Below are 15,708 nucleotides of genomic sequence, written 5' to 3'. Positions count from 1 at the left end.
GATCTCTAAAATCTTATGGCTATGGCTAAATCTTACAAAAAGAGATTATCAGATAGTTTCACAGATGAGCACTAATCTTGGACTACTCAATGTTAAATTACATAAAGTAATCCAAGATTAGACCTAATCAAGGGTCTGTGAAACTAGCCAATAATCTCTTTTTGTCTGATTGTCTATCTCTAATCTGTAGATAACATGTTACAATTTGTAGGACTTTTCATTATAGTTGACCTAGAAGGTTACGGCTGCATACAATTAAAAGCTAGCAGCTTGTAGCTTGGATTTGTCGCTGAATGGTAGACCCACTATTTTTATTTTATCTGCAGGTACTTGGTTTTATAAGTTCTGAACAGCAAACTGGTCATCGTAAACCTAAAAGATAGTCTGTGTTAAATGAGCATGGACAAAGCAATGAGTTTAAGGTTTTTATTCAGCACAGGCCAATTGAAATCAAGAATACAAAGAGAAGGGGCTGCCAGATTTAAGATTTGAAGTGTGTTTAGCGCAGATACTTTTGCCTCGATCCTCTCTCCCTGGGAGACCTGGTCTAATGCTGAGATGCCTGTCTGAAGTTCAGCTGGACTGTCTGGAGGATGGGAAGGTGAAGTCCTTCCAGCTCCCCCCCCCCCCCTCTTCCCCCCATTTCAGCTGGCAACGTCATATTTTCAATGTCATGGACTCCTCAGGCACAATCTAACGCCTCCTTTGATTTTACCCCATGACCTACGATGGCTGCCGTATTGGGGTCATGTGACATTTTAGTTTCCAGATGATAGACCTAATGCTTTCAGATGTTACCTTCATACTTGGTACACAGGTGTATTCTGTGATTCTCTCAGTCAAGTTTGATCATAGGTATTATACGGTGATTTGCTGTGTGTTTAATTACCACTGCTTCTCATTATTATTATTATTATTATTATTATTATTTATTTATTAGCAGATGCCCTTATCCAGGGCGACTTACAATCGTAAGCAAATACATTTCAAGTATCACAGTACAAGTAATAATACAATTAAGAGCAAGATAAATACAATGACTTTTGTTCAAGCAAGTACAAGTGTGACAAAATACAATTCAATAATACAGCAGATAACAGTGTCAGTGATAGTTACATCAGGATATGATTAAATACAAAATAAGCGAGGCAGAGAGAACACCAGGCGGGCAGCGGAGTTCTGGATGAGCTGGAGCGGACGGGTGGCGGACGCAGGAAGGCCAGGCAGGAGGGAGTTGCAGTAGTCTAGGCGGGAGAGTGCCAAGGCCTGGACCAGGAGCTGGGTGACGTAGTTGGTGAGGAAGGGTCGGATTCTTTGGATGTTAGAAATGTCCTGTCACATGATCCTACATGTGACATTAAACATGGTACCCTGGAGTACCCAAACCCACCCACCATCTTTATCAAATTATTTATTTTTGGCACAGGACAGCAAAACCAATAAAAAAGATGTTTCCATGTTATTGGATTTATGGCTATAGTTCACATGACATTGCACAACTAAGCTTCCATTGTTATTACAAATGATTATTACACATGTAGAATTTGTATATAAAATATATTGTCAATTACCTAAAACATTATGAAAATTGTAAATCACTTATTGAAACAAAACCACTTGTAGAATAAGTAGGCTGCCTCGCTGCAGTCACTTGTCTCTGCTACTAAACTGAGAAACTGAAACTGACAGTTTCCACCAAAACCATCATCGAAATACAGTAATCAGTTCACACTAAATTAAAATAAACTGTATTACATTTAGTAGGTATATTGATTAGATGTTGTAATTATAATAAAATCCTGTGTGTGTGTACCGCGTGGTGTCTCGTGAGTCTCTGTAGCACAGTGATGCTGTGTGTCTGTACCACGTGGTGTCTCATGTGAGTCTCTGTAGCACAGTGATCCTGTGTGTGTGTACCGCGTGGTGTCTCGTGGGAGTCTCTGTAGCACAGTGATCCTGTGTGTCTGTACAGCGTGGTGTCTTGTGTGAGTCTCTGTAGCACAGTGATCCTGTGTGTCTGTACCGCGTGGTGTCTCGTGTCTGTGTAGCACAGTGATCCTGTGTGTGTGTACCACGTGGTGTCTCGTGGGAGTCTCTGTAGCACAGTGATCCTGTGTGTCTGTACCGCGTGGTGTCTCATGTGAGTCTCTGTAGCACAGTGATCCTGTGTGTCTGTACCGCGTGGTGTCTCGTGTGAGTCTCTGTAGCACAGTGATGCTGTGTGTCTGTACCGCGTGGTGTCTCATGTGAGTCTCTGTAGCACAGTGATCCTGTGTGTGTGTACCACGTGGTGTCTCGTGGGAGTCTCTGTAGCACAGTGATCCTGTGTGTCTGTACCGCGTGGTGTCTCATGTGAGTCTCTGTAGCACAGTGATCCTGTGTGTCTGTACCGCGTGGTGTCTCGTGTGAGTCTCTGTAGCACAGTGATCCTGTGTGTCTGTACCGCGTGGTGTCTCGTGTCTGTGTAGCACAGTGATCCTGTGTGTGTGTACCACGTGGTGTCTCGTGGGAGTCTCTGTAGCACAGTGATCCTGTGTGTCTGTACCGCGTGGTGTCTCATGTGAGTCTCTGTAGCACAGTGATCCGTGTGTCTGTACCGCGTGGTGTCTCGTGTGAGTTTCTGTAGCACAGTGATCCTGTGTGTCTGTACAGCGTGGTGTCTTGTGTGAGTCTCTGTAGCACAGTGATCCTGTGTGTCTGTGCTGCGTGGTGACCCGTGTGAGTCTCTGTAGCACAGTGATGCTGTGTGTCTGTACCGCGTGGTGTCTCATGTCTGTGTAGCACAGTGATCCTGTGTGTCTGTACCGCATGGTGTCTCGTGTGAGTCTCTGTAGCACAGTGATCCTGTGTGTCTGTACAGCGTGGTGTCTTGTGTGAGTCTCTGTAGCACAGTGATGCTGTGTGTCTGTACCGCGTGGTGTCTCATGTCTGTGTAGCACAGTGATCCTGTGTGTCTGTACCGCATGGTGTCTCGTGTGAGTCTCTGTAGCACAGTGATCCTGTGTGTCTGTACCAGTCTCCACTGCAGTACTGATGCCTTCAACAGTGTGTTTGAGTTTGTTGTTATACTTTAATTGGTAACATTTAAGAGGGACAAACCCTTTCTAATACAAATAAAATAAAGGCATTAGTCAAAGCGTGTCAAACCTGTGAATTTATGATAGAATTTCTATATGGATATAGTGTACATACAGTGTACATTGTTGTGTCTTCCCATTCCTTTATACAGATGTTTAATTGTATGAAAAAGCACTGCATAAAGCCCAGATTGTGATTCTATTATATTAGGATCCCTCTGGATTTCGTGATAATGATATCAGCTTCTCATCGTTGTCCTTTGCTAATGTGCATTGTGTCTGCTACATGCGGCTAACATTATTATACATAATTAGGGGTCTACTTAAATCGCGGTAAATTTACGTATTTTTCACGGGTATGAATAAAATTAGGATTTCGCGGACATTTCGCGGACATGTTTAAACATTAAATAAACCTAAGTAACCTTGCTTCCGTACTAAAACAGAGTGCTGTCATTTGTTAAAGGCAAGCATGCAGCATCCCCCTGCAGTTGACATGCCCATACATTGAGACTGCACGTCTGCATCCACTGAATTGGTTGGAAGTTAAGGCAAAGCTTTGCCAAGTTATACAGATGTGGAAATCGAATAGAAACATCCCAAAAACTCGGTTACACAAGGGCGGGCATCTGGCATACTTTAATAAAGTCAATGTATGCAGCACGTTCGTTGTCATGTTATTTGTCCCATCCAATAATTTATTTTATTAGTACCGAGTCAAAACAAAGAAGACGCGGCTATTCGGATCGAAAATTCAAACTGTAAGCAGCAGGTTGAAGCGAGGTGGCTGTGCTGGATCGTTTTAGTACTGATTTAACTTGCAGACAGGTTCTTGTCTGGGCTGACTTTCCAGTTTCGATCGTATTTTCTCCAAAGACACATTAAGATATGCAAAACAATTATCTCAGTCTGCATGTACAGTTTCTTTGGGAAATATCTTAAAACGATCATCAGCCGAAATATACTTTGCTTTCTTTGTCGTCCATTTATACTATTCAATGCTGAAAACTAGATTTTAGCAACCAGAATCAAAACAATGCAGAACCACCTTTGTCCCGCCCCCTCCTGCACAGTACAGGTCACATAAAAGCAGTAAAGACGCACTGATAGGCTGATTAAAACGTTGTTATTTGAATAGTAAACAAGAACGTTAACTGCTTTGAAGAATTTATTTTGTAAATGTTACTTGTGGACATTTTCTGTTTGTTTGTTTTTTGATTAAGTGCAATGCACACGGGACGGTGAACGAATAAAAATGGGCCATCTACAGAAGGAAGATACGTAGTTTGCGTCGCTTGCGTTGTGCAACGAGGTTTCTTTTTTTTTTCCTCTCCGTACTTGTTTGTATGCATCGGCCCCTACGAGGTGAATTTCGCGGTGACCCTCAATTTCACGATTTCCGCGACATCCGCGAAATCGCGATTTAGGTAGGTCCCTATACATAATATATCACTGCAAATGGAAGTTTGAGGAGAGAATGTATCATGTTAAATAAATCTCACTGTAGCATTAAAAACCAGAACAATCTGAAGCATTCCTGTTTACAATGCCCTGACCTACTGTATGATGTAAACACTGGAGTGTACGTTCAGTTCAAAGATCGTTATATCAAAGTAATTGTAGCAAAACCAATGTTACAGCAAACATTGATTGTGAAGCCCTACAGTAAAGTGCGTCAAGGGAGTACTACCAGCGGGGTGGGACAGGAAGAGAACGGTAGTTGAGTGTGATGCAGTTGTTTTTCGTAATGAAAAATATTACCTCTGAATATCGGTCTGATTTCTGTTAAAACTAAAATATATCCTACTTGGTTATTTATTTTTTTCTCACTGTAATTTACCTGCTTGTTTGTAATTCCTCTGTAAGAGAAACTGAAACGAAATCTCCTCATAGATAGTAAGCACGTTTTTTTAATATAATTGTACAGGACTGAGTAAAATTCCAATTGAATAAAAAACAAAACAACTAAACCCCCTACAAGAAGATATCTTCAGCCAGCTTTCGGATAGCGCTTAGAGTGACCGGCAAAGCTGACAACGAGGTAAACAGACAGCCCTTGTTTTATCCCCTGCTGTGTTGGCACTGAACTCTGCTGGAAAAAAAGGGACATGAAGGACTGCTGTGCTGTAAATAGATCATCTTGGGGTGTCTGTCGGGACTGTACCATAAAATAAAACTTGCTTACTAAGGTGGGTGTACATTAGTTTGTGTTACATGCTGGATTGAGGCTGCAGTCTCTTCGGGGGTGTCATGTACATAGGAAGAGTTGTGCGTTTCTTTCTTTATTTTTTGAGACGGGGTAGAAACAAAATACCTTTACGTTTCTCTATTGAGAGCAGCGTTTATTCGAGGGCAGCGTCTATTAAAAAGCTGATATCTGAGTGAGGCGTTAATTCGAGGGCGGGGTTAATTTGAAGTAATACGGTAATACCCCTTTGCTTGCCTGGCCTTCCAGGAAGTCTGCTTTAATTCCTTGTTCATGTCTCCCCAGCAGTGTCTTCTGGGTTGAAGCATATTATTGGCTGAAAGTATGTCAGTCAATAGGGGAAGCAGCTGATTCCTGTGAAGAGAAGGTGACAATTTCACTCTCCATGTAAAATTACCCAAGAAGTGCAAGACAGATCATGGTGCCCCATTAACACGTTATGATACTATACAGTGCCTTAAATATACTGCACACCCTTTACAGAGATAATCAGTCATTTTACGGTGTACTAGGCTGCAAGTAAAGCACATAGCCTACCTGCTACTTTTGTTTTCTGATGGTATGAGTCACACTTTCCTTTCTTTGCAATTAAATACTTAAAAACAAGTAGCTTTCAAGTTAAGAGGAATGAAAGTAATGAATAGAGAACAATTGGGAAATATGCAAATTTTAGCATTACAAGAGCCAATCAAATCGCATGAAAGTTGTCTAAAGGCCACGATACACTATGCAATTTCAGTGCAATCCGATCGCATGCAATCTGATTGCGTGCAGTCTCTGCTGATCGCTCCGGGTGCAATAGGATGCGATCGGACGTGATGCACTATATATAGAGGGTGTTTGGAAGCGAGAACGAGAGTATTTGTATACTCCTATTTCGTATTTTGATGTTGCTATGTGCATAGAACATACAGCATGTGTACTTTTGTGTTTGTAATGCCTGAATGTGTTTATTTTACAGAATGTATTAAGGATTTATTTTTAGTTTTTAATAAATACATTTAAAAAAAAAAATGTTATTTTTACATAAATATCATCATCCAGAGCACTCATACTTTCAGTTTAGGACTGTTTCGGTATATCTCTTACAAAAAAGTAATATAGGCTACTGCAAGTAATTATGGTCCTCTTGGTACTATCTTATTTTGGCACACTTACAGTACTACTTTTGGACATTTTTTTTGTAATGGATGTGTATATATATATATATATATATATATATATATATATATATATATATATATATATATTGTAAACACGGCTGCACTCTCCGCGGTTCGTTGCCCTTTTAAAAGCAGACCCAGGACACAGAAATTGATTTTTCAAGGACTGATGCGCTATTTTTAATAAACAAAACAAACAAAAAACAAAATAAACACCTAGCTCCTTCGGAGCGCTAATTACACAGTAATGCAGGTCCCTGACTAGCTCGCAGGATGGCTAAGCCATTTACCTGGCTACCCTGCACCTGTTTCTAATTTACAATTACTACCAGGTGCAGGGGATAATTAACAATAAAATAAATTAAACAATTAGCCAGAATGTGCATACGCACATGTTTTATGCAGGGAGGATATTAACCCCCTCCCTGCAGTGTTACTATATATATATATCTATATATATCTATATATATATATATATATATATATATATATATATATATATATATATATATATATATATATATATATGCTATTATTCTTACTTAACAGGAGTAATCGTCTCATTAATTGATGGGCACGTTTAAAACATTAAACACTCAACACGTATACACTTTATTAAACCCCACAAATAACTCACCTTTCGTACTTCGGTTGGATTGGTTGGACAGCGTGTGGATGCAACAGAGTGGGAGAAGTACAGTCGTGGAAAAGTACAGAGCCATTAGAAGCAGTTTGAAAGCAGGTTGACATGGACCAAAAACAAAGTACACAGAAAGAGTACTTGGAACTGCAAACACAAGTCAAAAAGGAAGTTAGAAAGGCCAAGAGAGAGATAGAAATGAACATTGCTAAGGGGGCTAAAACCAATTCCAAAATGTTTTTCCAATATTATAACAGCAAAAGAACGTTCAAAGAGGAGGTTAAATTTCTAAGAGATACAAATGGCAAAATCATAGATGAAGAAAAAAAATAGCAAATATATTAAATGATTACTTTTCACAGGTTTTTACAAAGGAGGATACGGACAACATGCCCCACATGTCGACCTGTTCCTATCCAGTTTTAAATAACTTTAGCATAACAGGCAGAAGTGTTAAATGGACTAGGAGCTCTTAAAATAAACAAATCCCCTGGGCCGGATGAGATCCTCCCAATAGTACTCAAAGAAATGAAATAAGTTATTTACCAACCGCTAACCAAGATCATGCAACAGTCTCTTGACACAGAGGTTGTACCGACAGACTGGAATATTGCAAACGTACTACCAATCCACAAAAAGGGAGACAAAACCGAACCAGGTAACTACAGACCAATAAGCCTGACTTCTATTATATGTAAACTTATGGAAACTATAATAAGATCCAAAATGGAATATTAGCGAGCGACTGCTTTACATTATTATCCACTTGGTGAAACTTTTGAATTTGAGTAAACTGTACATGCAACATGTCATGTTTCAGGGAAATCTTCTATCGGCGCGAAGTGAAGGTACAGTTAGGCACAACAAAAGGCCAACCAATAGAATGTTAGCAGAAGCTGGGAAGAGGCGGTCGCCCTAGCAACCAGTAGCAGCACTCAGCCACAGTCAATTAAAATGTTTATGGAGTTGAAAAATCTGGTGGCAGTTGGCAATTTAAAGTCTTGGGGCAGTCCAATATTTGATGGCTTACCTTGGCATTTACCAAATACGACTGACTATGGAGGCAGCTCCAGGGTCTACCAGTCTTTACTGTACGCTTTTATATGAGAGCTCCCCCCAAAAAGGGTTTCTGTTCAGTAGATTTTTATAATCTTTTTTACCAACACTGCAAGGCTACACAAGTCAGTTCTTCCAGGAATGTACATAAAAAAAAAAGAAATGACTATCAAAGGCACACAGAACAGGCAGTAAACACAACAGCAGTAATGATCACAACAAAAACACAAACCCACAGGAGAGTTTCAAAATGAGCTCATTAGGGTTTGGGGAGCTGCTTCATTCTGCCATTCAATATGAAGGTTTACAGCAAACCTCCCAGATAAGAGCTGTAATAAATTGGGCTGCAGGAACGTCTTGAAGCTGGTTCTTCAAGGGGGTTTTGTGAAGCCCCACGGTAATCGTACTGCCTTTGAGTTACAGGGAATTGGCAGTTCATTAGTTTTCAAATGCTGACCTGCAGTAAAACTTTATGTATATCAGTGCACTATTCAAAACATATTCAAAATGATAAATATAAATATTTAAAAACTTTATAATCAAAACATTTACGAACGAGAGGAGGTCATTTGGCCCATCTAAGCTCGTATGGTTCCTAGTAGCTGATTGATCTCAAAACTTTATCAAGCTGTGATTCAGCATCAACAACATGACTATGTAACCCATTCCATACCCTCACCTCTTTAACTCTGTCCTAAGTCTATCTCCATTTAATTTCCAACAGGTCCTGGTTTCTGTGCTGCGCTTAAAGTATTGGTTATGGTTAACTTTGTCAACTCCTTTTAAGATTTTAAAGACTTCAATTACGTCCTCCCTAATTCTTCTTTGTTCTAGGCTTAATAAATTCAGTTCTTTCAGCCTCTTTACAACTCATTCCACTGTATGAAAAATAGAACACAGTACCTGGAAGCTGACAGAAGTTCATTATTGCAGTGAGTGATTCATTATTGAGTGATTCCTGCACCCACACTGTAATCAATGTTTTTGCAGCGTGCACACTATATTTCAGCCTGCAAGCATATAGACAACTGCTGTTAGCTCCCTTAGTGCCTTCGGACAACAGTCAGGTCTGTCTGTACTAGCACATGACAAATTTAAATACCACACCACGTAAGAAAAGCCATGCATCTTCACTTTACACCAAGGCTTTCAAAAATCATAACACATGATTCGTATAGTAACAATAGCATACGGCGACAAAGTAAAGCATAACGTGTATAAAAATGATACCAATTTGGTTCTCGCCTTCCTCCGTTCCAGCCAGAATGAAGCTGGAATGTAGGAAACTGGGGCACTGATTGGTTGGCTGATTAGCCAATCAATTAATTGGTTATTTGTGTAATTAATTCACCTGCTGACAGAGGCTTCAGAAGGCCCAGACCAGGAAGGCAGGAAAAGGACTGGCAGAGAAAGTGTTGTCATCAGTCAGCCAGTCAGTAATAGTTTGACGCAAGGGTAATACAAAAATAGAATTGTGCAAAGCTACACTAAAATGCATATCTCTTGTGTGATGGTGCCCTACTGTACAACCAGCTCGTTCAAACACACCAGCATTCTCACAAAGCTCTGGTTTCCTGTCTGTTTTCTGGTGAAGCACATTTACTTTACATTTACTAGTTTCTAGAGTGAAAACAAAAAAAAAATGTTTTACGATACAAATTAAGTTTGAATTAATAGTGAAGAATAATGAATTACTAATAATAGTTAACCCAAGCAGTTACATTTGTTTAGTGATGAATTAAAATATAAGTTGTGTGTGGAGAGTGGACAGGCCGATACATATCTCTTATTTTTATTTTTTACATCTATCTATCACTCATTCATCTGTGCTGAAACTTGACCTTATTTATCCAGGGATATATATCTAGTTTACATTGTACTATGGCACAAGTCAGGACTACACAGCGCACAGTGGCACAGGTCAGGACTACACAGCGCACAGGAACTTTCTCAGAAACAAATTGATTTCCATCACTTTAAGACATCTGTTTCCACAAGTTATCAATGTGAATCTTTTTGACTGCAGTTTGGTAAAGAGGCACGTCCTAAATTGAAGTTCTTGAAAGGGGATTACAGTTTGAGTGTACTGGGACCCAGTTTGAGCTCCAGAGATTTCTAGAAGAATCCAGCCCCCTCTGAGATTGTACACTGGCTCTATAAGTGCTGGCCAGCTGATATCAGCTTGAATGGGAGTGAAATGTTTATTTCTCCTTATCGAGAATAATGTAGGGTAATCGTGTGCAGTACCTATTAACACCAGAGTTTCTCTGTCACTTGTAATTGGTGCTAGGCCCAAAAGGCCTGTCTTCAAGTGAGCGCCTGCTTTGAAATGCAAGCTTCGGTTTGTTTAAGCAGCTTGAAAGGGAAAGGTGGCCCCCAGGTTGGCATTGAGCCCACCCCAGTTGCCTGCAGGTAACAAGGGTGTCCTATGAAAGGAAAGGGCCCCTGTCAGCAGACTAGCTTCTTTCACTGGCATTAGTTCACAGAATTGTAAGGTTCGGTTCATCTTTATCTGGTGTGTTCACTTGGGCCCAGTTCTCTAATGCAAAGCTACTAGCTGCTTTCTGCCTTTGATTCGAAATGTATCAAACATAAGACACATTTTGTCTGTTTTGCGTGGTGCTGTAGCTACTTAAAATAGCCAATTACATTGTAGCTGCAGGTTGTATCTGAGAAGTCAGATAGATTTACAATGTGTATGAATATTCTAGTAAAATAACGAGCACAGCTCATTTAGGCTAGAGAGATCAGACGGGTTTCATTCACTCTATTGTTATAGTACACTTCCAGTTACAGGGCATATCTAACATAGTGTTTACTGAGTGACTGTTAGGTATAAACAGCTTTGCTATACTGTAATCCAGGGGTCGTCAATTATTTTATGGGACTGTCCGAAATTGTTAGTTCCAGCAAGGTGAAGGTCCGGAGCACATTTTAACTGACCCCTATCCCGATACACACAAACAAACACATAGCTACACAAATACAACGATTACACATGCTGCTGGTTTGAGAGTTCTTCACTTGGTTTATAGTAGTTTTTTGCTTTTTGGTAATCAAAACAACATCTTTTTCACTAGTCAGCCTTTTTTACTGACTTGTTTCTAATGGAATTTGTCTGTGTTAGCAGAGCCAAACATTGTGTTTCACCATTGCAAAAACAAAGCATATTGTAGCAAACAAAAGTGAAGCACAAGGGGGAAAAAAATGAATTAGAAACTGACTGTGCTTTCTTAATTATTAATTAATGAATGTACTGTAGTAATTACGTAGTGATTTCTGGATTATTGTTTTCTGTGGGGATTGCCACATATTCTCAGTAAATGTTTCCTCTTCTTTTTATTTTAATGCAGGTTTTGAGGCTTGCTATTTGGCTGCCCTTTAATAAACACCTTCCTGCCAGGCTGTAGGTCATGTAGGCCCCACTGCCAACGCAGTCTCTGCCAGGCTGTAGGTCATGTAGGCCCCACTGTCAACGCCGTCTCTGCCAGCCTGTAGGTCATGTAGGCCCCACTGCCAACGCAGTCTCTGCCAGGCTGTAGGTCATGTAGGCCCCACTGCCAACGCAGTCTCTGCCAGCCTGTAGGTCATGTAGGCCTCACTGTCAACGACGTCTCTGCCAGCGCTGTGCCTGTCTCCCTCAAGCTGGCCAGCACTGATAGAGCCAGTGTCCAATCTCAGAGGGGGCTGGATTCCCCTGAAAATCCCTGGAGCTCAAACTGGGTCCCAGTACACTCAAACTGTAATCCCCTTTCAAGAGCCATGACTGAAATTTAGGACGTGCCTTTTTACCAAACTGCAGTTAAAAAGATTCACGTTGATAAGTTGTGGAGACGTCTTAAAGTAACCAAAATGAATCTGTTTGTGCTGCCTTCTTTATTACCGTGCTGTCAGGACCTGTGCTAGATCATAAACAACTTTCTTTCAACGATTTAACGACATGAAACAATTTTAGTTTCCTACCCTAACTGACCCTTTCTGAAATTGAAAGGAAAATAAATTTTATGACTAATTGACTGCAGCTTGGTAAAGACGCTTGTCTTAAATTCCAGTTATGGTTCTTGAATGACCTTCACAGGCTGGTAGGAAGTTGTGTATGAAGCTCTCCTGTTTTGTAAATCACTCACGACCGCGTCTTCAACAGCACATATCTCATAAACCATTTCAGATAGGGAACAATGGTGCAATAGACGCTTGGAGATCAGTTGATTAATCTCTAGCAGTGTAGTGCTAGAGTAGTGGTTAGGGCTCTGGACTCTTGACCGGAATCTTTGTCGGCTGCTGGAGAATCACCCACCCAACCCTCCACTCCCTCACGCACAAACAAAGACTACTGTACACAAATAGCCAAATATTCAAATATTGCTATGGAGCTCCCGAGAAAGAAAGCTGCTTCCAAAAAAAAGGAAAAGTAGAAGCAGCTTGTTCTGTGTTAATAATATGTGCTGTAGTGTTTGCTTGGCCTGAGGACACACACAGGTGGCTTATTTACAGAATGTCGAGGCACATGAACAGTGACACGGTGTCGATTTGATTGAGGGCTCTGGTCCGACGTCTGCTAATTCATGTGACAGTGCGTAGAGATTTGAAAGGGCAACCTCGCAAACCATCCGGTGATAAAACCTGCACTGAATGACAGCCCTGCCAATAGTGTCCCTTGAATGGACAGGCCCTGCTCTGCTCAGTAACTGAAGGTTCAGATTGCAGTGAATTGCGCTGCTCCCTTATCTTTGTACCAGGTTTGAAAACATTCTGAATGGACAGGCCCTGCTCTGCTCAGTAACTGAAGGTTCAGATTGCAGTGAATTGCGCTGCTCCCTTATCTTTGTACCAGGTTTGAAAACATTCTGAATGGACAGGCCCTGCTCTGCTCAGTAACTGAAGGTTCAGATTGCAGTGAATTGAATTGAATTGAATTGAATTGAATTGAATTGAATTGAATTTCACTGCTCCCTTATCTCCTCACACAGGAGAGACCTTGAGCAGGCTGGCTGCTCTCCTTATATTCCTGGCAGCTGGCCTCAATTTGCAATAACGAGGCCAACTGCCAAAACAGTCAAACAATTCACAAATAATAATCATTTTCACTGACTCCCCCCCCCCCCCTCCCCCCACCGTGCTATTATATATAGCGCCATTATAGGTATAGTTGTTGGGTGCTCAATGTTAAACCCCTAACTGTGCACCTCTATGACTTTGGCTGTGTTTTTTCAGTGTTTAGATCCGCTTGTAAAGTTATATAAATGTGGGAGCTTTCATGTCGCTGCCTTACATAGTTTCTGAGATCTGGATACCTCTTTTGAAAATCTTTCCCTTTTCAGCCTATTCTTAAAATATTTTTGTTTTTTTTGCCCTTACAGGCTACAAAGAACTGAATTTTTGGACCAAACATGGTTAGGTACATGTGGTCTGTTCTAACTTAGTATCCTTTCAAGGTCCGATTAAAAAAAAATAACTGATTATTGAATTATAATTAGGGCTTCTGATTTTCGTTTTTAACCGATAAAACACCCCCGATACAAAATAAATTAAATCGTGGATAGCCAATAAACACCGGAAAATACCAGAAAAACTGTGGTATTGGTAAATCATTCACGTTGATTTTGCCCTTTTTCCATCAAGGAGGCTGTGTGGACCAGTGGTTAAAGAAAAGGGCTTGTAACCAGGAGGTCCCCGGTTCAAATCCCATCTAAGCCACTGACTCATTGTGTGACCCTGAGCAAGTCACTTAACCTCCTTGTGCTCCGTCTTTCGGGTGAGACGTAATTGTAAGTGACTCTGCAGCTGATGCATAGTTCACACACCCTAGTCTCTGTAAGTCGCCTTGGATAAAGGCGTCTGCTAAATAAACTAATAATAATAAATAAAACCTACTACAAAAATAATAATAAATACATTTCCCAGTGCTGCTGGGCAATGTCCCGCCTTTCTGACTTGTATCTATCATTGATTCGTTCTGAATACTTTAAACCCGCCCCAACTAGTGAGTGACAGCACATTCCTACATTTCTACATGTTAAGTATGTTGTGTAAATCAAATGGTAAAAATCCCAAATAAATCCATTTTAATTCGAGGTTGAAATACTACAAAATGTGGAAAAGTCCAAGGGGTGTGAATACTTATGCAAGGCACTGTGTGTGTGTGTATATATATATATATATATATATATATATATATATATATATATATATATATATATAAAACTGCAGTGTACAACATTGAAGGCATATGAAAGAAAAGGTTTTTAAAAAATGTACACAAAAAGTTTTAAAAATCTTTTATTTTCAGGACGTTTTGGGCAAAAGCCCTTCTTCAGCTGTTTAAGAAGAAAAGTAAACACAGTGCAGTAAACTTGTTGTTATTCAAGAATTGTAATTATACAAAAATTCTGTGGATGATGTCATGATTATTAGAATAGAATGTTCGTTCCCAGAGGTTCCAAGGTTCCCTGTTTGAAGATAAACTCTCGTTCCTTTTGTTTCCGAGCAACATTTGTTCCATAGCACTGATTGATCACACAGTGGGCGCGTTAAGTAAGTGAGCCGCTCAGAATGAGAACTCTCAGAAAGCACACTGAGCAGATTTAAATGACTTAACGCTCTGCTCCACGAGAGCGCTGAGCGACTTTTAAAAATGGTGAATAATAATTATTTGCTTGTTTGTGTTTCTGAGGTGATGGTAGATAAAATGGCCCTGTGTGAAGTTACTGTCCCCTGCTGTACCTCGCTGAGTTCGGCGCTCTGTTTGGACTGAACCTCATATCTGGCTGTGTTTAATACCGACAATACTGACATTAATAATGAAAATTATGAATAATATTAATACTACAAACCTAATAATAATACATTAATAAGTATAAAACAGCTCTACATTTAAAAAAAAAATGAAATTAAATGATACAAATTCGAAAACAACAATTTTTAGCATCTTATTTAGCCAATTAATACATAACTTCATAAGTCAAAACCAGTTCATCGTTCTTGACAAACGTATTTGTCAATCCTGCCTGTCATCTCCTGCAGGTGGCCATTCCGTCCGCTCACTCTGATCACTGATGAAAAATGCTCAGGAGCGCTCTGAGCTGCTCAGCGGGAGCGGAACTGAGCGAGTCGTTAAGTTGATTCTTTTACTGAGCCACTCTGAGCCGCTCACTTACTTAACGCACACAGTCTGTTTCTCGGAAATAAAAGGAACGAGAGTTTATCTTAAGTATTCAACCCCTTTGCTACTGCAGCCCTAAATCAGCTCAGGTGCAAATGATTTGTTTGAAAGGTCACACAATTAGTGAAATGGTTTCAGCCTGTGTGTATTCAACGAATTTTCCTCAGGAATATAAAGACTGTCAAGCTGCAACTCACATAGTGATCCAACAAAGCAACCATGAAGACCAAGGAGCTTTCAAACAAGTCAGGGATAAAGTGGTAGAGAGGCACAAAGCAGGAGAAGGGTACAAGAACATTTCAAAAGGCGCTGATTATCCCTCTCAGCACAGTGAAGTCCATCATTAAGAAGTGGAAGATGCATCATACCACCCAGACACTACCCAGATCAGGTCGTCCTCCCAA

The 15,708-nt window shown here is 40.3% G+C and overlaps 1 protein-coding gene across 3 annotated transcripts in view; it reads left to right on the top strand.

Moving 5' to 3' along the window:
• LOC117413365 (protein phosphatase 3 catalytic subunit alpha-like) overlaps positions 1 to 15,708 on the top strand; it is a 164,258-nt gene that overhangs the window by 61,941 nt on the left and 86,609 nt on the right. The gene's annotated exons all lie outside the window — the stretch shown is intronic.

This window comes from Acipenser ruthenus, chromosome 23, assembly GCF_902713425.1.
Source record: "Acipenser ruthenus chromosome 23, fAciRut3.2 maternal haplotype, whole genome shotgun sequence".
In the NCBI taxonomy this organism is placed as follows: domain Eukaryota; kingdom Metazoa; phylum Chordata; class Actinopteri; order Acipenseriformes; family Acipenseridae; genus Acipenser; species Acipenser ruthenus.
This window is presented reverse-complemented; position numbering and strand designations above follow the sequence as displayed.